This window comes from Eleginops maclovinus, chromosome 15 (assembly GCF_036324505.1).
Source record: "Eleginops maclovinus isolate JMC-PN-2008 ecotype Puerto Natales chromosome 15, JC_Emac_rtc_rv5, whole genome shotgun sequence".
Lineage (NCBI taxonomy): Eukaryota > Metazoa > Chordata > Actinopteri > Perciformes > Eleginopidae > Eleginops > Eleginops maclovinus.
Window position 1 is genome coordinate 4,240,037 of NC_086363.1, and position 25,149 is coordinate 4,265,185.

The 25,149-nt window shown below is 40.0% G+C and overlaps 1 long non-coding RNA gene across 1 annotated transcript; it reads right to left on the minus strand.

Annotated features, from left to right (window-relative positions):
- Positions 1–603: 603 nt before the first annotated feature.
- LOC134876598 (uncharacterized) lies at positions 604–24,048 on the minus strand. The gene is made up of 3 exons (XR_010167477.1): positions 23,858–24,048; positions 13,095–13,166; positions 604–729 (listed from the first exon to the last, which is right to left on the minus strand). It is a non-coding gene; the product is annotated as an uncharacterized LOC134876598 (long non-coding RNA).
- Between the last annotated feature and the right edge of the window lie 1,101 nt (positions 24,049–25,149).

The window sequence follows — 25,149 nt, forward strand, 5'->3', positions numbered from 1 at the left end:
GATTATGCAAATGTAAATCATTCAATGAACACTATTTAATAATCAGCACCATCATCCTAAATTACACTGATGGGATATTTTTTATAAAGCAGTGGAAATTGGATAAATACATACAAGCGACTACAAGTTTGTTTTAATTATTCAACCTATCATTTAAATTGAATCTTCAAGTAGTTTGGTCCAGACATCAGTCCAAAAACTAAAGATATTTGATTGACAAATACTCAAAAACAGATAAAATCTAAGTGAAAATGTTTGTAATTTGGCTTGAAAATGACTCAAATGGTTAATTGTAGAGTTGTATTGCACACAGACATCAGCCACTGCCATTTGTACAGGTGTGTGAGCCACAAAAGATCTGCTCAGCAGCATTCACTCATTCGTTTAGAGGCAGAGCATAACATTTGCAAAATATAATAACACAAAACAAGCTAAGTAATGAGCGAAGGCCCCACCTTAATGACAGCCATTGTTGTTGAATGATTTAATAACAATCTATCAATCCTTACAGCACGACATGTACCCAAGAACAAAGATCACATGCATTTTGGAGTCTCCATAAAATAACTTCAAAGACATTTTGACATGCAAACCTCTCCTTGAAGAGGAGCACTTCGTGCCGAGCTGTTGCTGTACAAAGTGTACCTTCATCCAGTTCCACATCATCATGCCAGTTTGCTTTGTGCTAATTGTTGGTCTTCTGTTCCTCATGTATTGGGTCCCTGCAGGCTGTAAACACACAGTGATGTGGATCAGCAGGTTCATCAGGGCTGCACATCTGATGCAACATCCTCAGAGGAAAAAAGCATGAACGCTTTATTTCGCAATTTCAGAAGTAATATAGTACATAATGCACCATTTATTAGCTCTAGTATCTGGAATACTTTCTCAAAATGCAATCCCCCTCTCCACCTGCTCTCCCTGGAGGCAGGAGGACAGAGTGTGTGTTTCTGACAGAGCGCTTTCACCCTAGCAATTTTCTTAAAGTAACAAAAAAAAAGTTAAAAGCTTTTTCCAGTCAGGGACTAATGGCACACCTGTCGGGATAATCATTCAGAATTACGATGCGCTCATTTCTCTCCTCTTAAAATCCAATTTCAGTGATTACATTTTGTGGCTCCGCAGCCTTCAGAAGTTCATTTGACATTACCGGGTAATGGACTTAGAGTCTTCACATTCTGACCAAACCCCAATGAGCGCACCGCGGGTTGCAAGGTGCAAATTGTGCCAGGAGATGGGACTCAGACTTCTCTCGTCCTTCTGTCATTTACTTTACAAGGACTGAAGGAGCAATTTACCTCTCAAATTGGGCTTTTAACCCTCGGTTGTCATGATGGCGTACTACGAATGAACATTACTGAGATTTAGACCCGGACGTTTCATAATCTCTTCACAAGGTGTACTATTTTTTTTATTCGCTAATGCGGTGGCTCAAGAACTATCCTCCGACTGTTCCGTGCTGGACATTGTTGTTTTTTCCATTAGTGTAAAATCAAAATTCAGTCACCACAACTGAGCTCGAATATTCAGTTTGTGCAGAAAAGCAGGAAAATAATGTCAGCTTGTGAGTGCTTTATCTAAACTCTCTCAGGGCTTTTTTCTTCCATTGACATCAGCCCGCATGAGAGGAATTTGGGGTGACTTGCCTGCCTTAGGAAATTACAGCAATTGTTAGGGAAAAAAGCCACAAATTATACCATGTCTATGCTTAAGAGACATCTAACAATCGGGATCAAGGAAGGTAAAAATGAGACATAACAAAGAATGTCAAGAACTGTTAAATGGGTAAAAAAAAACTACTGATTTTGACACAAGAGAGCATTGATTGTTTCCTGTTGCTTACCAACAGTCCACGTCATATTTTGAAACACAATTCCTTGGTTAGAAGGCAAGTTCCAGTATATTTCAACCGTGCATCATTACCAGAAATGTGGCCCTTGTGACTCTATTCATCATTTAGAGAAACAAAGAAATGCACAAAGCAACGTATAAGCTGCAAAAGACTCCTGCAGCTTCTTTTTTTTGCTTGTTTCACCGTATAGAGACACTCGCCGTCTTTTCTCTCAGCTTCAATTGTAATGCTGGATTAAAGTCGGTCAAGGAATATGTATAATAGCTTCAGGTTCAGGTCAGTTATTCGTACCAGTAGGTAGATTTGGTTTGCAGATATAAGACAAGGGATCTATTTTGACACATTTTAAAACACAGACGACAGGCAGATCTTTAAAAATGTACCCCGTGTTCCAGCACCATTCAGCATCTGTGTAACGCTACTACAACCAGTAGAACTAGTGGGTCCAACAACCTGTATTAATGTGTTTATTACAGTCGTCATTTAAAAAGTGAGCATGTTAAACGGGGGACTGTGCCCTTAACTGATAACAGTGATGATGTGAAATTGCTATATTGCAGTCAATACATTATAATGTTGATGAGCATGGATTTTTTTCTAAGACTGTGATTTTGGTGCGGAAACAGCTGGCACCGAGAAAGGAGAAGTCCTGTGTGCCCAGGGAGAGATGGATCCATCAATAGAGGAACACAGAATGTTATGCCCCCTTCAAATCCACTCGCCCCAAAGAGCTGACCTCCCATTACACTGCTGGGTCTATTTACTGATGACCAAGATTAAAAAAAAACTGTATTTGAACATTTGTAGGACACTTAATCTGATGGAAATCTGAACACTGACCCACTATTACACATCCCACATGTTAAATGGCCTTTCCACAATCTGCTTTTTCAGTTTATTTATGGCATTCGATATGTTCCTGTGCTGAAAAAAGAGTAAGGATTTTTAGAAATGTGTCTTGTCAGCATTAAATTGAACGTAATTTGAGTTTTAAATTGACGTTTATTGTAATATTACAGTAAGCACTGACACTCTGGTAATTATATTTTATAGATCAGTACCTTGATGTGTCTGTAAGAGTCTAAGTGTAAAAGGAATATTTTCAATGTGTTTTTCAGCTATATCTGACATAAATCATCGCTTCTCTTTTGGGAATTAACGTATTTCTATGCACGGGCCTTGCTTAATGAAGAAACTACAGCCTTACAGTATCCCTGCAAAACAAACATACTGTCTTTAACAACTCATAAACAAATATGCTAAAAACAGTTGTGTGAACAATGTGCATCAAAACAAGGAATCAAAACTGCCTGACCCCCGGACCGGAAGGGTCCAACGAAGGTCAGAGGTTCAGGTTGACCTCTTAAGGCACGGGACGGACCGGGCACGTGTCACATGCTGCCAGCTTTGTAGAAGTGAGAGTGGGAAGTTGCTGCTCTTATTGTGGCAACCTGGCCGACGAGGTCACACCGAGGCCACTGCTTTGCATCTTGGGTAGCCGGGTTCACGTGCTGACCCATTGGGGGAACAGTTTTTCTTCTTGTAATTTAATCGTGGCAGGGATGAGTCAAGGCCTGTTTCAGCTGGGTTTGGTGGACTGGTGCTTTTAGACGCAGGGACATTGTGTGGGCGGGGGATAATAAATGCTTTTAGCTCATCCAACCTTTACCTTTTCAAAAGACGGTTAGTTTTTATCATTCTACTTTTTTTATTAGGAAGATTACAGAAAACAAAGAGGTAATCTTTGGAGCATAAATGTGGGCAGTTAAGAGGTAGCGTTGATTACAGTAAGACGTGCACAGCGCAGGTGAAGAGAATGTTATTCACACTGTGGGAGGATAAAGACATAGTTAATAGACGAACCAGTTCAGAGGGAAACTTCAAGAGAACGAAATAGGCTCTTTTTCAGGTTCACATTTGTATCTTGTGCCTCCACTGTGACCTGTCTCCATGCTTTCATGTTCAGAAAGCTCTTTGTTTTTCTCATACTGCCTGTGCTGCAGCACCTCTTTTCCCCCTCTGTCTGAAACCAGAGCCCAGTCTGCTGTGATTGGTTAGCTGGCCGGCTCTATTGGGATTGGTCAACCTCTTAGTGATGTCCCGCCCCTTAACCACCTCAGGTACAATGTGTTGGAGCGCTAGCCAATAGAAGCACCGGTGTTACATAAGGATGTCACTATGATCTGAAAAGAAATAAGAGTCCAATGGAGGCGTTTCAGACACTACAGGAAAGGGAAAATCCCCGAAGCATTATAGGGCCTCTTTAAGAGCTGTAGGCTGATGGTACACGCTATAAACTAAAAGAAGAATAAAGGATGAAGTGATTAGTGGGGAAGATAAAGAGTTAAGGAGGAGGAACAGCTTTGATCAAAGGAATCAAGGTCAGTAATTTATGTGTTTGGATTTACAGCTATAGTTCGAGGCTTTATCTATGAATCTTTTGTATCTTCATCAAACATATTCTAGAAAGCGCAGTTTTGCAACACAGAGATTTTCCACGCGAGATGAGGGAGAATTGATTTTGAGGGGGTCGAAAGGTAATGTGCTCAGATGCTTAATCATGATATATTTGGCCTTGGTGGAAGTCTGTGTTCTCCAAATGTACTTCTAGTGAACAGTAAAGCCCTGGAACAAATAGATTGCTTTGAACCGAGCTCAACAATTTGCACGTGTGCACTGATAGAAGCTAAAATCCTAACAAGATGTATGAAGAAGATTCTCCTCTACACAGCTTTAAGGAAAGGAAAGGTCAACAACAAACCAGGTTGGTTTCCTGTTTTTTATTTTGCTACTTCAAGATTTACTTTAATTCACGTAGGAAATTTGGATTGCTCTTTTAAGCCATGGTGCATCCATAAAAAACACATTCCTCACACGAGGAAGACAGCTACAGGAAACATGAAACACATCCAAGGACATAATAATAAAACACACGCTGAAGCGAAATTAGATTAGAACTATAAAACCTGTGCAGACAATACTTAATTAATGAATCAACACGTGCTGCCATGGCTCTCAGATCAGTGAGAACATGTTGAGATATAGCTGCTGTACGAACTTTTCAATATATTGGATATACTGGAACTCTTCTTGCCACAGCAGTGTCGGGCAGACTGTGTGACAGGACTGGAGTGTGCTTAAGAAGTTGAAACAACAGAGTATATGACAAAGAGAGTAATGATAGAGGAAGAAGGCGAGATACTGTCTGAGAAAGAAAGGGTTGAAGAGGCTGTGTGTGTGTGTGTGTGTGTGTGTGTGTGTGTGTGTGTGTGTGTGTGTGTGTGTGTGTGTGTGTGTGTGTGTGTGTGTGTGTGTGTGTGTGTGTGTGTGTGTGTGTCCCTTGGATACTCTGCTGCTGGCTTCCTGTTACAGGCTGAAGAGGTTATTTATTGCTGGAGAGCGCCGTGCCTGGCATTCTCTCCCGGTACATGTTGCGATGTGGGAGTAATGCTGCTCTGCTGAAAAGTAATTAAAACCATCCCGGATGAAAATACTCCGGAGCCCACGCTAATATTGAACGTTGTGTTCAAGAGACGTTTTCTCTAATCAGTTGCTTGTGTTTCGGCTTGGGTTATTATACCTTTTGGGGTTTTCCATTTAGTGTAGCGTGTTATATAGGTTTGTGTGCATGTAAATAGTCAGCAAAAGCTAAAAAGTTTCTCTCCCCCTGCCTGAAACACCTCCATTGGACTTACATCCGGAACATAGTGACATCATTATGTAACATTTGCGCTTCTCATGATAGGCTAAGGGGCGGGACATCTGTAAACGGCTGACCAATCACAACAGAGCCAGCCAGCTAACCAATCAGAGCAGACTGGGCTCTGGTTTCAGACAGAGGGTGAAAAGAGGTGCTGCACCACAGGCAGTATGAGAACAATAAAGAGCTTTTTGAACATTAAAGCATGGAGACATGTACAGGAGAGACACTACATACAAATATGAACCTGAAAATGTGTATAATAGGGTAATCATTGTTACTGGTATTGCAATTTCTTCACTTTACCATTGATAAATGTATTAGAATGATCAGGGGGTGATTTGTACTAAACAGGACTTTTTTTATAACCTTTCAGAGTACCGTTTGTTAGCTGGGAATAACTTTTACAGGATAAAATATTCACATGTAATGCCTTAATTAAATATTGCATTTAATTTGGATATTGCAGTAGTCCATATTGAGATATGAATAACAATTGTGTGCTTTTTTCTCCCCCGGTTTGTTCTGTGTATGCCCATGTAAAGAAATAGCAAAACCAATAAAACCCTATTCATGTTTTCTCCAGCAGGGCCACATCTGTGCATCATAATTATTCCTCCTTCAACCAGAGTCATTTCATCTCAAATTTCACCAAAAACTAATTTCAATGTCAGTTCGGTTCAAATCAGAATCAGCTGAATCTATAACAAAAGCCCTTCTGGGAATCCATACAAATTTGAGCAAAACGTTAAAAGCCATTTAATGGTTTCGTGCAGTTTCAATGTGCAGATGAATCACCAAATCTTAACACCGAGCAGGAGAGGGAGACTATACTGTTTCATGAGTTGCTGCTCCTAGACAGATTAAAAGCCTGTTGGCCACCGTGTAGTCTGAGAGAGGAGTCAACACGTACAGACGTTGTGTTATTCACTGGTTGTATTCTGTTCTGTTGAAGGCACTGGTGAATAACTAATATAGAACTCAGACTCAGACTAAAGACTGACCCTGAATACTTTATAACCAGATCAAATAAGAATGTAAGGAAACACCAACTATCTCATGCAGCTCTTCGAAATTCTTAACTTGCTGCTAATCAATTTTAGCCATGGATGTGTACATAGACACTTAGTGGTCTCTATTTAGACTCTACTAGTATAACCTGTGCTTTTCTACATTTGATTCTTTTTATTGCATGCCTTTTCATACCTTCTGTTACACTGTACTTTTCCCCGCTGTGATTCTGATATTCCCCTAAGGTTAGCCGAGCACATACTGTATATAGCCAATTAAAAAGGACTGCTGGTTGGGTTAAGGTTAGGGTTTATTATTTTCATTAGAAATAATATAGAGTAGACAAAGGGGTTAGCTGCAGATATTAGAGAGGGATGGGAAAGATCAGTTTCACGACTCAAAACTATGTTATCCCCTCCTGACATGAACCTGCAGTTACTGATGTCACCACTAGAGGGACGCAGAAGCAAGCTGCACAGTTATGGAGCAACAATCATTTGGAGTGGTATACTCTGGGCATCTGACAAATGGATATATTAAATCTATTTAGCTCTTAGCTTCTGAGGAGAGTTCTGGTTCTTTCATTGCTACGCGCTTTATTCAGTGTGCTGCTGTTGGTGCTCAGCAGTTACATTAAAAAGCGTTGTCTTTAGAAACAGCTGCCTATTACAGCTGGAAAATATCCTATGAGAGATGTGAGAGTGAACAGAAAATGTGAAGACAGCTCAAAGCAGTTTCGTCGTGTCTTGTCAATTAATAATTGTGTCTCTGAAATAACAGGCCATAGTCCCATAGTCTGAAATAATTTCTTTAAATTTCTTGTTAAGACATTAGTTTTGAGCATCAAATTTAAAGCGTCATATTTGGAGCAAAATTCACTGAAAGACTTCATCTTCATTCAGCCTCATGTTAACACCTAAATGTGATACGTGATGCTTTAAACATTACAACAGTTTCACCATAAAACTCTGAATATTGTGGTATGGAAATCACCTCTCCCCCTTGAACTGTTTCACTGATTTAGAAAGATCATCTCTAAAAAGTAAATATCCACTCAGCTGTGGCTTTTTATCAATAGAATAACAATACAAAACAAACAGGCTAAACGTTTGAATCATCATTTTAATGTTTAAAAGTTCAAATTAAAATGATGTAACCTGGACTTCACACTCTTTTCATGGATGTTGTGAACATGCATTTGTTTCCACTTCCTTTAAATTTTGGGTTCACTGTTCCAGTCCAATGGAAAGTGTTCTGTGTACTTTTTGGACATTTGTCTTTAAGCCTAAATGAATACATGAAGAAAGACAGTGACCCCTAGTGGTCAGTGTTTGAGACAACTACATGTCTTCAATGAGCTGCAGTATTTGATCCTTTTACCACCACTGTCAGTCACATCCACACTGATAATACCATCGTTATCAGGAGTTACACATTGCTCCTGTTGGAGGAATGGATCAGTACTTTCTCAAAGCGTTGTAAAGCCCAAATTGTGAAGAGATTTGACGTTCTGCAAACATTTACATGTCATAAATTGGAGGAAAAGCTTCTTTTTTTTGCAGCATTTACACTACTTGTTGATGTGAACAGGTCTTTAAGTCAGGGAGACTTTTTTTAGGGAACAGAACACCAACATTTTATAATGCATTGTAACATAACTGAATTTCCCGCTTTCACACGGAGGCTCTAAAACTTAATGAGGCGCTTTATTTCTTCTGAAAACTCCTACACTTCACCACATTACACTTCATTTATTTTAACGCTTTAGTCCCCTTGTTATAACGTAATGGGACCAAACCTTTTAGATATTCTTTCCCTTGTAAATCCTCTAAGTGTTTGATTATGTCTATGGATATTAAATAACTCCTTGCCAGTTCAACATGATTTAAGAAGTATAGTTTAGTATGAACCTCAGAATAACTGCCTCCAGTTCTTATCCAGCAATTTGAATAAAATGAATGAATAATGAGATGGCTATTCAGTGGAAATATCAGGTATGAGTGGTTCTGAACTACACTGGATTCAATTTCAAGCAAATATTATCCTAAATATACAATAAAACTTGGTCTTTATGAAACATTTACTTCAGAATTACTCAAATCTGTACAAAATCTCTGATAAAAATGGTTTTATTTTGATTATTCCTCTTTTTTAAACACATTTTTCAGCAAAACATAAAAGCTATATGTTGTTACCGAACGTTTACAAATTGCCCGGGACCATTTACATGAATTAATGTATTCTGCGTGGCCACATGGTAAACAGACATCTATATTGTCTAACAAGGTGCACACACACACACACACACACACACACACACACACACACACACACACACACACACACACACACACACACTAGATGTTGATACAAAGGGAGGAGTTCAGTGAACTGTAAAAACACTAATGGGATCCCTGACAATATAATTAACTAATGAGGCTGATGGGAAAGACAGCGCTTCGTCACCAGACACCCACACTGCTCTGCCCCAAATCACCCTCCTCCTCCCCCCTCTGGATGCTCCTCACATCTGCTGCTGCTCCCAACAATCCCCTCGTAGAGACCCATCACTTATTCTGAGATATTCTACCAAAGGTTTTTAACACAAATCATCTCATTTCATTTAGATTTTATGGACAAACTTTCTTTTGGTGGTCTTCTCTGTCAGTTCATTTCGGTTCCTGACAGTTTCATGAATCCTGGTTTGTTTGCAACCTTTTAAATTATAGTGTGTAGGTTTCATTACGGTCTGATGTGGCTTATTCAATTGCAGGTGCTAACTGTAATTTATAAGCACATTTACACTGCACTTTCTTATTTTCAGGGGCTTTGTTGGTTATTTGAATGCTTTAAGTTTGTCTTTAGGACTGCTACTATTATTTTTAATTTAGATGTATCTTCAAAACTTTTCCAATTCATTATTTTGCGTCTAAAATAAAAGAGCATATTGAAAAACACCTATTAAAATTCTCACAGTCCAAGATATTTTTTCAATGTCTTGTTTTGTCTGGCCGTCAGTCATAAAAAATAGTTTATAAAGACACAAACCAGAGAATAACAGCAATTTATAACATTTCAACAGCTGAAAAACAGAAGAAACTTGACTGAAAAATTATATAAAAAAGGCGTCAAATATAAAAAAAGTTGGCAATTATTTGTTTGTCAATTCACCAATAAATCTCTCTACAAATACCTAATGGTTATGGGTTTGATGCGAACCAAGAAATGAAAGTAACCTCAATTGATAGAATTGGGTGATTGCCATTTCTCCCAGAGCTCTCTTTCAGCCTATTGAAACATACCCTTTAGATTTCTCTCCTGATTACACCTTCAGCACTTCACCAGCTGCACATTAAAATCTCCTGCTCTGATCAGTTTAATTCTCCGCTCTTACCACCTGCTCGTTCGATTACAGCCTGCGCTCAGCGGGACGACACGTTTGGCACAAAGCTCGGCCTGCTGCGAGAGCATGCATGTGCCCGAGTGCACTTTACTCCCCTCTGAGGCTTAATCTGCAGGTGCACGAGTTAAGTGAAACCTAATCAAATTTTTCTTCAGCTCAGTGAGCTAGACTAAAATAACAGAGGGTCTTACAAGCCTTGTCTAGCTTGAATAAAGTATTTGGTTAATTATATGTAAGAAAAGGCTCAAAGTCTCTACAATATCTATTCAATTCACTTCTGTTAACCTTTGTGGTCCAACGTTTGTCCTGGTTTGACTCTTAATAAAGCAAATTATACAAATCATCACCAAAATCTGTGTTACAACTTTAAGACAACTTCATTACAACTCATTGAGTTTGACTCATCTTCATCAAATATGGTTTATGTGTACATTTACACAAAATAAAACGTACTTTTTAACTTTGAAAGACAAAATTATGTTGACTATGGTTAAGATTTATTGATGGATTATCACAGACTGGTTTATGTAAAGGTTTAAGTCAGGATTCTGTTTTGAAACCTCCTGAAACGCAGCACATGATGCTAAAAATGTAAATAAAAAGCACATCATTTATTAAAAGTGATCATCAAATGTTCTTGGGAATAACCTATATTGAACAATCCGTGTTATTTTTGTTCTTGAGATGATTTAGATTGAATGAACACCTGTTCTAAAATAAAAAGCATTTAAGACACAGGTTCAATTTGACCCCAGGACAACAGAACGGTTACATCAAGACTGATCTTTTTAGGGGTTTTAATGTGTATTCTCTTGGTTTTAAAAAGGTCTCTCATTTAGGTTTTAATTTGTATTCTACAATATATTGTCTCTTTAATTGTATTCATCTTTTAGCACCGTGATTCCTGTTTATCAATCTGTCCACTGAGACGTGTGTTGTGATATTTCCCAATATAAATACGCTTTGATTTGATTTGAAATGTATTTAAATGTTTCCTTATGTCTTATTACTTTAAAGTGTTTAGCCCAGCACTTTGAATTCCCTTGTTGTCTAAATGTGCTATGTAAATAAACTTTCCTTGCCTTATAAATGGCTTTTTCTGTTTTAAAAAGAGAGACACCGGTACATCAATCTGAAGAGGCGACGTGAGAACGCTCCGGTTGTTTGCTGACCGGCTCACGTTCCTGCTGGTTAAAAGTTAACCTCTCTTCACGCTCGATTTCATGGCGAGGTGAACAATACGTGAAAAGCAGTACACTAAGGAGGTCAGAGACGTGGCCGTGTCCGCTGCAGGAACGTCACTGTTACTTTGTGCTGAAGGGTCGCTGACTGACTGCAGCCCCTGATTTATTGCTGTGTCTCAAAAAGGCCTCCTTTGTGCTGCGGTATAAAAGCCAGGAATGTTGGACGCTCCATTAATTAGGCGGTGTGTTGTGCTTCTGCATGGGGACACTGGTAATCATTAAGCAACTCTGTATACACACACACACACACACACACACACACACACACACACACACACACACACACACACACCACCATATACACAGTGTGAACATACTCCATTACAACTAAGAGTCCTGTGTTCAAATTCCTAATTTAGTACACATTATCAGCAAAAGGTAATAAAAGTAAAAGTATGTATTATGCAGCAGATTGGCCCCAGTCAGGGTTACATATTCTCTTACGATAGGACTGGATTATGGGTTTTTCTACTGGTGCATAAGCCATTAAACAGGATTGTTAAAAGTGAGTTCACAGCTTTTTGTAGTTGGGGAGTCAAATCTGCATGATATGTATAACCGAAATTAACTTCTGCTTTCAAATATATGTTGTGCAATAACTATAACAATATTTCTCTCTAAAAGGAGTGAAGTAGAAGCATAATTGATTAATATTCTTAGTTAAATTCCACAAACCACAAGGGCATGTACATAGTCGTATCAACCAAATGAAATAGTGAAGAGCTAGAAGCAGTTCAAATGATTCCCTTCACTTCTGTTTCAGTTTTCATTACTTGTTTGGTTTTTTTTTACCCCTGAATCCTTAAGACAGAAAGCTGTAAAACCAAAGCGCAGCTCTGGCTGACTTAAACCAAGACAAAACGATGTGTAGAGAAAGTTGTACGGACCATTTTCCTACAGTAGGGGTCAGTAGAAGCATGTGTAGTGCATGTACTGTAAAAACAATGTTAATGCCTCCTCACACTCACACACACACACACACACACACACACACACACACACACACACACACACACACACACACACACACACACACACACACACACACACACACACACACACACACACACACACACACACACACACACACACACACACACACACACACACACACACACACACACACACACACACACACACACACACACACACACACACACCCCTTGCTTTGAGAGAGTGTGAGTTCGCCATCAGTACCATGACTGTATGTTGACAGTGCGCTCTACTCAATAGAAGGGCAAGTGTTACATCGTGATGTCATTATGTTACAGAAGTAAACAAAGCAGTCCAATGGAGGCGTTTCAGGCGAGGGGGGGGGGGGAGTGTATGGAAGGAACTTTGGGATTTGAGCCTCTGCAGGCCATTTACATGCACAAAAACACTCTGGAGGAAAGGGAAAAACCCCAAAAGCGAAGGGGGGTTTTGTGTTGATGGATTGGAACTTAAAAACACTCAAATGCCTCAAGCTAGGTTAAAGATGACTTCTTCTCTCCTTTTAGTTTACACGGTTGTTTTCCTTTTAACGCCGGTAACTAATCCATTGTGGGTGAGACATTTTAACAACTGCATGACAGAATTTAATAGCCTAACTTTAATGGAAAATACAACAAAGATAGATTATAGAAAGTCTCTCAAAAAGATAACATTCATTTCAACACTGCATCCCAAGTCTGGCCACCGTTTAAAAATAAACCAGCTCCCCATGAGAAAGAAACCTTCCTTCTTGCCTCCTCTTCTCTTTATCTTCTCCTCTGTGTGTGTGTGTGTGTGTGTGTGTGTGTGTGTGTGTGTGTGTGTGTGTGTGTGTGTGTGTGTGTGTGTGTGTGTGTGTGTGTGTGTGTGTGTGTGTGTGCGTGTGTGTGTGTGTGTGGTACAAATCCTTACATCCCTCATTGGCTGTAAACTTCCTGACCCTCTCTGCTGCAGCAGTCGTGCTCATCCCCGCGTTGACTCCTTCTGTGGAGAAAAATCAATAAGCGAGGGTCAAAACAGCCACTGGAGGAAGGAGTACTGGTAACACTATAAGACCATCAGCGCAGGAGTGACTGGGGAAGCAACCGGGGTCTCTAACCATGCTGAGTTTGATTCCTATGGGGATTCAAAAATGTCTTATCTAATCTCACACCAAACGATCATAATGAACACTATCTCAAATCTAAAAAGGAGGCTGCAGATCAGTGTGTGTCATTGTGTTTAGTGAATTTGAACACACACATACTCGTGGATGCTTGACACACATAGAGAAGGCTCTGATAGGCCTAATGTGAAGACATCAGCCTTTCCCCTTTCCACACATGCCTCTCACCTCTCAGCACTCTCAGCCCTCATCGCGATGTGCTGCCAGAGTATCTTTGGCTGCGTGCCGGCTGGTGTCCATGCCGCGCTGAGCTCCTTATCAGGTGTCAGAGGTGGGTTCGGTGTCGCTGAAGCACAGTCCACTTCCCTTCTTGCCCTGCTTTCTTACGTGCACCATATAACACGATGAAATTCACTCTGCAGTTCAGAGTCAGAGCAAATGATATGATTTTAATTCATTATACTTAATACTTAATTGTCAGCCTGATGCTTAATGACATCTCCTTTTATGATGTTGTATATCAACTACAACAGACTGGGCAAGAATTCATTAGGTACGATTACTGGAACTCAGAATCTTGTTGGTCCAATCAGCGAACAGGGGGAGGGGGTGAGAGCGATTACGTCGAAGTTGGTGCCGAGTTTGAATGTAGTCTACTAGGCCGTTTCCCAAACTTTAAACTAACTTCGGTTACATTTGAGTGTGTACTGCCTGGATTCCGCCATTTCAAATACACCGCGCAGCGTGAACGTAGAGGATTGTGGGTATTCTTGCTCACTGAGAATCCATCGATGCATCCTTGAAATTTCTCAGAATTCTCAAAAACAAAGGGCGCGAGTTTTTGAGTGTTCTCGACATTGGAACGGTGATTGGCGGCGCTCTATGACGTAGCGTCCTTAAAAGGGCGGCAGGTGAGCGTGCTTCCTTGACTTTGGGAAACGCCCCTAGTCTGTAGTTCAACAATGGCGACGGAGGAAGAGACGCTACTAGCTATCCGCTCGGTTGTTTCAACTCTTGACGGAATTCTTCATTTTATTCAAATAACTGTTTCGAGTTACGAATTGTCCCCTGAATCCTCAGGTTACATTGACAACATTTTGACAGCCACGCTCGCAGGTAGCGATTCGTTTACTACTGTGAAAGCGGAAGTAGGTAGCGTCAGGTCAGAGCCTGCCCTTCGGCGCATAATATACGTCATTACCAAACGTTAGTGATTGGTTAAGGGAACTCCAATGATTTTAAACTTCAGACAAGTATCCACCCATTACAATAATCCAAATCCAATGATGCTGTTCCAGACTGTATGCCGGAGAGAATCGAAGTCAAACAGGCTGGTATTACTGGGCTACTTTGTGATATTGCAGATTTGGCAATATCGTGCTATTTTATAAAAAGTAAATGTTGCGTTTTTGTAATTTTCTAAGATGCTACGATTATATCATTGATATTTATTTAGACTGTGATAATCATTCATTGAAAATAGGTCCTAAAGTGAGCAGAAAATAGTCTTAAATTGTCTGGATGACCAAATATAAATAGTTTTAGGCCTCAGTTTGGGGGTGGATACTACACCAATGGTTTATAATTCACCCCCAATAAGGATAACATACTGTTTTAGGTTGTATATGATCACACACACATTAAAATGTAAAAACAATCAAACAGTTAAGTCTCTGTAAGTGCTTGTTCTTTGAGTCAATGCATCCGGTCGCACAACACAGCTGCTGTCCATGATTAATCCTCTGGAAAACTGATTTGACTCAAGGTCATAAAGACTAAGGAGAAGCCATCTGACAAGAGGAACATACACATCTGCTTTATGCATGAAAATACATAGTTAAAGTCAATTGGCATCATCCAAGTTTGGGAATCACTTAATCAATGAACTACTGTAGCTTAGCTCATAAAGTCCAATCCTGTTCCGTCTGCAGACTCAAAGTTTGGAAAGTCCCAAAGCCAACCGTGGGAATACTGGACATGAAAGCTTGTGTCTCAACACTAGGATAAGTGAATGAACAGTTCAGATGCAACGATGTCTCCTCGGCATTACCGGCAATTAGCTGCTGATAAGTGGGCATGAAAGGCAGCAGACAGTGTGAATGTCACAGAGCTTGGATGCAACATCGACAGAATCAGGATCGAGAGAAAAGTTGTCTCACGCTAACAAAAGCAAATCCAGGAAGCAGTCGATTACCAGGTTGTTGAAGGGTGATTCGATGTATGCAGTGGTTCTCTTAAAGGGTGTAATGAAAAAATGATATTATCCGAAATGAAACAGCTTCCCTTTGGTTCCCAAGACAAGTCGTTTCAGTCTTATTCTTCGGGCACATGGAAGGTTTTGCAGTGTGGTGATCAACAGAATCCGTGTTTCACTCCACCAGTCTCCGGCTTCCTGTCCTTCAGCGAGCATCACCAGGTTGTCTCCTTACGGTCAGCCATTGATCTTCCCCTTTAATTTTATAGGGTTAGAAGCCTAATTATGTTAACGTGTGTCTTTGTTGTCTGGAACAGCCGCACTGATTGATTTATTCAGTAATTTCCTGTGAAGTGTAATGCTTAAAAACACATTAGTGATTCCTGAGAACTACGGAAAGATGTTAACGTCCACAAACAGTGCTGCAGGAAGGAGCAGTCAAATGGTTTTATGAATGGGCTGTTCGTTAAATGCCCAAGTCTGTCATAAAAGCGTTGTCCGACCTACGGCATCAAATTTGTCAGTAAATAACTCATCATTGCTAACATGGGTTCAAATGAGACTACAGAGGTTGAATCCGAACACTGGTCTTCCTTTACGGTAGTGGCGGGAACATGGTGTAGTTTGTTTAGTGTAACATGAGATTTAACCTTTGCATTTATACATGAAAAAAATGATGCAATTGGTGAATAGGTTTTTGAAGATTACTCGCTGAAAAAAATGTGCAAGGATAATTTCAGTTAATGTTTTTGCAATAACCAAAAATCCAATTCAAAATTCCTACTGTAGTTTTGTTGATGGAACAGGTGTGATGCTAACTACGAGACATACAGTAATACTTAGTGTCTGTAGCGCTCTATACAGCAGCTCAAGAAGATTGAATCGGAGGATGACACATCAGAGCACACACAGTGATTTGCATTTAACGTGGGCAGCTATTGTGCAGCGCCCGGGGAGCAATGGGGAGGGGGGATTGGAGGTGTCCGGTGCCTTGCTAAAGGGCACCACAGCAGGGCCTAGTAGGTGAACTGGGACCTCTCCAAGTAGCAGTCCACTTTCCATATTTTCTCAAGTCTGTTCGGGGACTTGAACCGGCAACCCTACAATTCCAAGCCCCTACTGACTGAGCCACTGCTGGACAAACTTACCTAGAGAACGTTAATAGTGCTGTCGATCATATTAAAGGGTCCCTATTATGCTTTTTGGGGTTTCCCTTTCCTGCAATGTGTTCTTACAGGCTTTTGTGCACGTAAATGGTCTCTGCATTGATTTATTACCTGACAGACAAACACCAGTAAGGAGAGACAACTGTTACCAGCAGATCAGTAAATACTTGTGATTTGACTTTACAGAAGGCATGAATGATGGTGGTTTTGAAACTGTACAGGAACATTACTGTGTAGGGCAACTGACCCCATATGGCCCTATGTATAACCAAGATGTTAATTAGGAACAAATTAGGGTTAAAAGTAAAGGTAAGGACTCTAATGGAGTGACTAAAGGAAAATAAAGTATTTGACACCTGCTTCAAAAACAACTGGACCAACGTTTGGACACTATCACAGTGACATTGCTGAACATCAGCTGGTTTGAAAGTCAACTTTGAGTGCAGGTTGTGTTTGAAAACGCACCTCAGTCTAAATCTTAAACCCCAGTAAACACACACTCTTCATCCAGGGCTGGGAATATCGTGATCATCCGGTGGAATTTTCTCCCTTTGATGTTTCTCCAAGGGTGACTATTTATACAGCCACCACTTGTTGTCTGGAAAGTGCGAGCCTCTGCTGCACCGTCGATCCCCACTGTACACAAGCACATAAACACGGCCCGGACTCACAACGCTGCCCTCCTTATCAACAGGAACCCAAAGTTCCTCCAGTGGAAATGTCTTTGTTCCCCCCGGGCTGCCACACAATGAAAGCGACTCTCTGGAGTCGGCTGAAGGCACTGCAAGCAAAGGCCTTCGCTCATTCCTCACATAGCACAGTGAAGGCGCTGACCTTGGAGAGAAGCTATTAAAATTGTTCTGCGCTGAACACACATGTATGTACAGTCACCTTGGCACACAAAAACACACTCGTACATGCGGAAAAACATGATTCTGGAACAGCTTCTGGCTGAGAAGACAAAGGGCGGTGGGTAGAAACAAAATGACTGCACTGAAAACCAGAGGAACGTTTTCTATTTGTGCGTCTATCCAACAATCCTTCTGTATCCTGCTGTCCACCATATCAAATCACACCCATCTATCGACCCTTAATCTACAGTTCCTTATCATATTGTATTGTAGGGCTGCAACCGGTGGTTATTTGTGTATTTGATTCATCTGCAGCCTTTAACTCAAATAACCGCTAAGTCTAACTCCCAAATACATCCCTCAGATTGAGCAGTTTAACTTTGGAAGTATTGCTGACTTTTTCTTAAGAGAATCTGTACCAAACAAGGTTGTATTAGGTCAGTAGAAGACTTTGTGTCATGTTCACATATTTTGCCTTTACCAAATATTGCACTTACAGCAACACGATCTTGATCTAGTCCATATAACTTGAGTTAATTCTGCAGCCCTACATACACCCTACATAATATTGCAACTGTTCTTTCTTTATGCAACCTCAGTTCCCTCTGCAGTATGACTAAACATTTGTTCTTTACAACCTTCTGCTAGGTACAAGGTGGCTTCTCTGCAGGACAGACTCATCGACTCCTGCTGAGGATGATGTATTACCTCCTACATATCGTATCCTACACACCTACACACAAACACAAGGTTCTCCCTTTAATGACTCGCCTCACGGCAGCAGTCAGTCAGAGCTCGGCAGAAGATGAAATCCTGTTACAGCTGGCTTCTCATGATGCCTTTAACTGCATTACACTCCCCTCTCAGGTCTAGATCCAATTTCCCTATCAAAAGAGGTATACAGCCACGCTGTAACAAGGCCTTTAATGTCGTAAAACTAAGCATTTTCTTCTCCTAGTATCTCCAGTGGCTGGGCTCTCTGTGTAGATGAGAACAGGAACTCAGTGAGACAGACCGGGGAGGGGAGGGGGTGGCAGTGGGTGAGTGGATAAGTCACCTGACTGGTGGATGTTTGTGCGTGTTGTCTACCCAGTAATAGAAAAATGTGGAAATACCCTGTTGAGTTTAAATTTGTCAGTCCTTACCTGTCCAATTAGCTTGATTAGGACTTGGAGTTGGTTTATAGGTTATAATTAGGATGTGAATTATAAATAAATTGCATTAAGAGTAAAGGTTAGGAATGTAATAAAGGGGTAAAAGTGGAAAACGCCTTTAGCCAAACTTGCTAATGGCTGGCGGGTTGTTGTTTTATACGTAGCTGACATTTCAAGCTATAATGATAAGTTAGGTAAAATGGTAAAAAGTATAAATGTAAACAAAAACACCTTTCCAACCTAAAGAACAGCTGTTTGTTCCTGTTTAGCACTATACATTAAAAAAAATGTTAGTTTTGGACTGACAAGAATTTGAATATATCACTTTTTTTTTGATGAAATGTATTTCACTACTGTCCTATTAGTTGGTTGATAAAACAAAGTTTACAATCAAGCTGTTTTAACAAAATAAAGCCAGATTTTTGGGTAATTTTTTATTATAAAGGCACATTTTCTTGCTCAATTGATTGTTTTTTGATGCACTTTAACGATCAGCAGCTTGGCTTTTGGACAAGCGTTAAGATTTCTGAACTATATTTGAGTTGCTCCAGTATTTAAGTGAACTTCTTGTATTATTACTAGAGTATGTAAAAGATCCCTTAAGGAAACCCAGCTTTATGTCCATTATTGACACAAATGTGAGTCAGCAGATGGTTATTTAGCTGGGTTTCACTCCCTTTCTAATCAAAGCATATTTCACTCTATACTCACTATATCAGCTTTACTGATCTTTAATGGGAAGGTGGGTCCACAGCAGGTCACATTTCCCCTCCCCCCTCCCGTGGACAGCAGCAGAGAAACCGTCTGTCTGTCAGGGAGGCTCCGACAGCATCGGCCACATGTTCGTCTGCAGGATAAAAGGTCTTCCTTATTAAGTCAGCTGTCTCATCGGGCACTTTGCCAAGCGACACATCCCTCTGCTTGCTTTTCCCAGCTGTGCCCTTATCGCCCCATTGCCCACACTGAGACCTAGCTTGACCTCACACAACCTCCATTTAGGGATTTTCTCCGCAATCCCGATTAACACAAATACTCCAAATCTAGACTAATACATTTCAGAAAAAAAGGTTATTGAGCTTCTCTTGCTACATATGAAGGCAAGTAAGCATGAACTAAACTGCCTGGCCAAAGAAAAAGGTCACACACTGTAATATTCGTTGGACCGCCTTTAGCTTTGATTCAACACGCATTCACTGTGGCATCGTTTCCACGAGCTTCCCCAGCGTCACAACATTTATCTCTGTCTTGCATTAAAACATTTTTGATCTTGTATTGACGACGGGAGATTCGGACCACTGCGCAAAGTCTTCTCCAGCACATCCCAAAGATTCTCAATCTGGACTCTGTGGGGGCCAATCCATGTGTGGAAATGATGTCTCATGCTCCCTGAACAACTCATTCACAATTTGAGCCTGATGGATCCTGGCATTGTCCTCTTAGAACATGCCCGTGCCATCAGGGAAGAAAGAAACCCATTGATGGAATAACCTGGTCCTTCAGTATATTCAGGGAGTCAGCTGACCTCATTCTTTGGGCACGTTGCTGAACCAAGACCAGACCACCTGCAGCAACCCCAGATCACAGCACTGCCCCCACAGGCTGGTGACCTTTTTTTTGGCTGGGCAGTGTAGTTGCAACTACATGTAACTTGAATCCATAATTCCAATGCAATCACTTAAGTGGGATTCCCCGTGTAACTTTCAATTATCATTTCATTTTGGCTCTGTAATTGTATTGATTGGGCTCAGATGGAGTTGACCCCTGATCAGATATCTAAGGTCGCCTCTGTCAAGTGTCAAGTTGAGAGAATCGAATTCAGTATTGAATGGGTTTCTGATTAATTGATTGTTCCTTCTGGAGAGTGTCACTTTCATCCCTTTCCATCAAACACAGAGAGGAGGAACATTTGACATTCATCACAGAAGGTGACCTCTTTCTATTTTGGAGGCTTTTCAGTTCAGAAGAGGTTAAATGATTAAATATTAATAGTGTCAGCATATTCAATTCTGACTGTGTCTTATATTGTGTAAAATACAAGTGTATATCATTTCTATTTGAGCCTTATTCATGATAAAAATGTGATGATTGCAAAAAAAGTCAGTTTCTTTTTCGCCAATATGATGAATAAAGAGTCTTTAGAGATGATTATAGAGCCCATTTCCATATGATTGGTCATGGACATTTAAAAAAAACTATGAAAAGTGCCTGTGATCATTTATTAAAGTCCACATGTTGTCATATGTCTTGTTTTGTCCACAGTCTTTGAGTGTGCAGACAGATCAGGATGGGACTTTTTTTTAGGCTAAGCTACATTAGCATTGGCTTCATAAGCAAAGCGCTGCCGCCTGAAATCATTGCTTTTTGTAGTTCATTGATTAAATAATAGCTAACGTCTCGAGCTTGGATGAAGCCAACTGTCTATAACTTTAATTACATGTCTGTGAATGTATTTTGCATGCATAATGCAGATGTGTATGTTCCTCTTGTCAGATGGCTACTCTAAGTCTTTATGACCTTGTGTTGAATCACAATTTTACGGAGGATGAATCAATGACAGCAGCTGTGTTGTGAGACCGGATGCATTGACTCACAGAACAAGCACTTACTGTAGAAAACCATAAGACATTCATCTAGTAGTTCACCCAGCAAAATGAACGATCATTGAAATAATCGTTAGTCGAAACCCTGCTTTCAGTCCTGACCGTGCCTGTGCTTGTTGACTGAAAATTAAAAAGGCTGTACGACTGTGTAAAGGGAATGCAGGAAGTATAAGATATAAGATATCCTTTTGTAAAGCATCAAGCCCATACACGCTGCATTTAACCAAATCAAATAAGAAACTCAATGACTGCTCTAAACCATTTAAGTCGGAAGAAAGGGTACAATACATGTCCCTGAAAAGATTGAGAGGTGGTTCAGAGGTACGTGTTTAATTCGCTTAATCACTTTCTGCCCAAAGTTTTTGTTCAAACACATAGGCTCGACTATTGACGTGGCTCAAGGCAACATATTTCTTTGACATGCCCAGGCTCACCAAAGAATGTGTGATATTACATTCATTATTTCCTTACTCAATGTGGACAAAGTGAGTCGATGCTGAGTCACACAGGAGTGGTGCCAACATTAAAATATTAGCTAAAAGGTATAAATGTACAGTAGACTGTTCCTCCTCTCTTTCAAACATATGTGTTCTCTTTTATTATCAAAACTTAACCTCTCTTTTTACTTGCACTACATTTTATAAAGTTTTGATTGGTTTGTAGATGGTTTTGACTGTATAAAAAGGTTTTATTCCTTGAGTTAGAAAAGTGGAGGTTTTAGGTTCATTTTTGACCCTGGAAACATCAATTGATCAACTCAAGGTCCATTTAGACCTTTGATCATATTACCTGGTCTTAATGGGGCAGATAAATCTTAGATTATAAGCCAAAAATGATGAAGCGTTCGGAATGTGATCAGGAAAAACATTACAAATTTAACATATACCGTTTTATGACAATTTCAATCGGCGGATGATCGTGCTTTATGACTGAAACAGATATTCTGAATATGGCAGACTTGTGGTGAGATACCTTTCACAGTAAGCATTGAAACTTTGATCAAAATTTGTTTTCAAACAGTCAACTTGGGATGTGCATTTTTCCAGTTTCTACCATTTTATTCCTATAATTGAAAAAATAACTTGCATATCAGTTCAATAAGGGTCTAATCTAAATGGCATTCCTCCTCAGCAATAGGGGAAACGTTAACATGCTGAAACACATAGATAAAATCACTGTTACCACTGTGGCAACCTGCCATGCTCTCAGCTCTACTGCCTCACCGTCCACCTACACACACACACACACGCACGCACACACAATTAATAGTTCACCCTAAAGCTATTAAAAGGGAATTTCAGTGTTGCAACATTGTGGTTTATTCCATGGAAATTAAATAGCATTTTCTGATATCGTACCCAACATACAGGTATCTGGGAGAGTGGGAGGTGATGGTATGAAGATGGAAAGAGATACCAAAACATCCAATAAATAAAAAGGTTTATGTCCATGCCAAGGACGTGAGTTGATACTGGTTGGGTATATGATGAACCAAGGCACAGGACCTCCACAGGTGAGATGTTATCAGTCAGCTAAATATAATGTTGACATAAACATTTGACTTTGACATGGATTATTACGTAGATAGGAGGTGTGCAAGACAGGATGACGTCCATAAAGTCACAGATGAAGGCCAAAGTCCACTTTACTGTCAAAGTTTCCACATGTGTTATACATACAGAACATTGAAATACCGTCTCTGGCAGTCCCACAGTGCAAATATAAAAGAACACATAACATAAAAAGATAAGAGCCTAGAAAAAAAGGGGGGGTAAAAAGGGGTATACAAAAAAACTAAGTAAAGTAGCAGTGTACATGGGTTAAAAGTATACTGCAGAACAATTATGCAATATTTCTGATGGAGCTTTAAAATAAAACATACAGTATAAGATACCTGGTTTACAATGTGCCAATGGGGACCATTCCCCAAAACAAGATTGACATCTAGGGCGAAAATAAAGTACTGCATTTAATCACAATTGTACTTTATTTATGCAACTCCATTTTATCCTACACAAATACATATTTAAAGAAAATACTTTTCACACTCTTTATATTTTTTCAGTTACTAGTAACTTTGCAGATTCACATGATAATTAAAAACAGGTATATTAAAGGGTAAGCTACTCAGCAGAAGGCTAGCAGCACCTTTACCAGTTGCAATTGCGCATTAAAGGATCCATACTATTATTAGCATGCATAAGGAGTACTTAGACTTCAAAATCCTTAAGGGTATAGTGTGGTGCCAATTATTAAAAATAATTTGAATGCACTTCTTTTGTTGAAACAGTATTGTTATGGTGTGGAATAGCCTCAAAGCAAATGTTAAATGTGTTCTTTTCGATCTGCAACACTCAAACCTGCCAGACCAACGCCAAAAGCTAAATAAACTCATCAACTTCAAGAGAATAATTCCCAAGCAATAAACCTAATAATGTCCACAAGCAACGAAAGTAATGCCAGGAGAGACAAGCGGGACAAACAGAGAACAACTTTACACTCAGCAGTGTTGGCTGTCATCAAATATTACCAAGCCCATAAACAAGATTCAACAGAGCCTAAACATTGACAAACAATAGCATGTTAGCACAAGCAGCATACTTACAGTAGGTGGGATGAAGCTGTTATCTTCGACGTTATGAATCGTTTTAGGGAAGTCTTGACATCACGAAGAGAGACAAAATAAGTACAACAAACTCGCTAGTAGTGAGTGGAGTCTGTCCTCCTCATAGCAGCATTTAGGCTACAGACTGCTAGCAGGCTAATTTGACTTTATCCTGCTAGCATTAAAAGCGAGTTTACATTCTTATTACAGCTACGTTTGCAGACAAGCAGCAGGGCATTGCATATCTGAAAACAGGGCAGCTTAATTGGACTGTCATACAGTAAAGGGTGCACTTGATTAATGTCATAGCCACAGGAGTTTGTCACATGCAGGGGGTGGAAGAACGCCTCAGGAATTACCAGTAAAAGTCCTTCAACATGTTACTGAAATGCTTATCAAACGCCCTGTGCAGAATGGCCAATTTCAGTATAGTATTTTATATCACCCCACTGTCATTTTTGATGCCGTCAGTTAATCAATAAATGTTGCAGCTGCTAGATCTGGAGCTCATTTGTATTTACTGTATACTTATCAGTTTCTTAAGTGCATTAAAACAATGCATTACAGTGTGTTGCTGTTGATTTATCTTCTGAATTCTTATTACTGCAAAGTAACTATGCTGTGGATCAGTTAAAATGTAATATTTTCTCAGTTTTTTGGCATTTATAACTGCCTGAAAACAGGGAGGACATCTGTATGGCTTTTTGAACGCTGCACATTCAGTAGCTTTTAATTGTGATGTACTGTACAAACTGTTACCAGCTTAAGAGTAGCTCCTGAGGGTGTTTTACACTCCCTGGTGTCACTCATGCTGGGAGAAGTGCAAATTGACCTTGCATATCACTGTACGGGGTGTTGGGTTCCATTGTACACTGTCACTTGAGCATGTACAAACAGACATGCATGGAATATGCAGAGGGAAACATGGCAAGGAAAACTACATGATGAAATCTCAGGAAAGGACAGGGTCATACACATCGACTTTCCATCTTGCAGTTCACGTAAACATAAGCTATGTGTGTGTATCATATAAATATTCAGGATAAGTTCATGATTCTTGTCCTCTACTGGTTGCTTAAGGCCAGATTCTCATCAGCCGATATGACCAGTATGGCTGATGCCACTGCGTGAGTATGTGTGTGCATGAGTGTGTTTGTGTGAAGAAATGCCATCATTGTTGCTGAGGTAGGAAAGTAGATGCACATTCACAGTTTGTCTAGCCTCGTCTTACCTTTCACTTGTCATTCTGCCCTGCACAAAATCCAGCATGTGAGGTTTGAATGACTTCCATA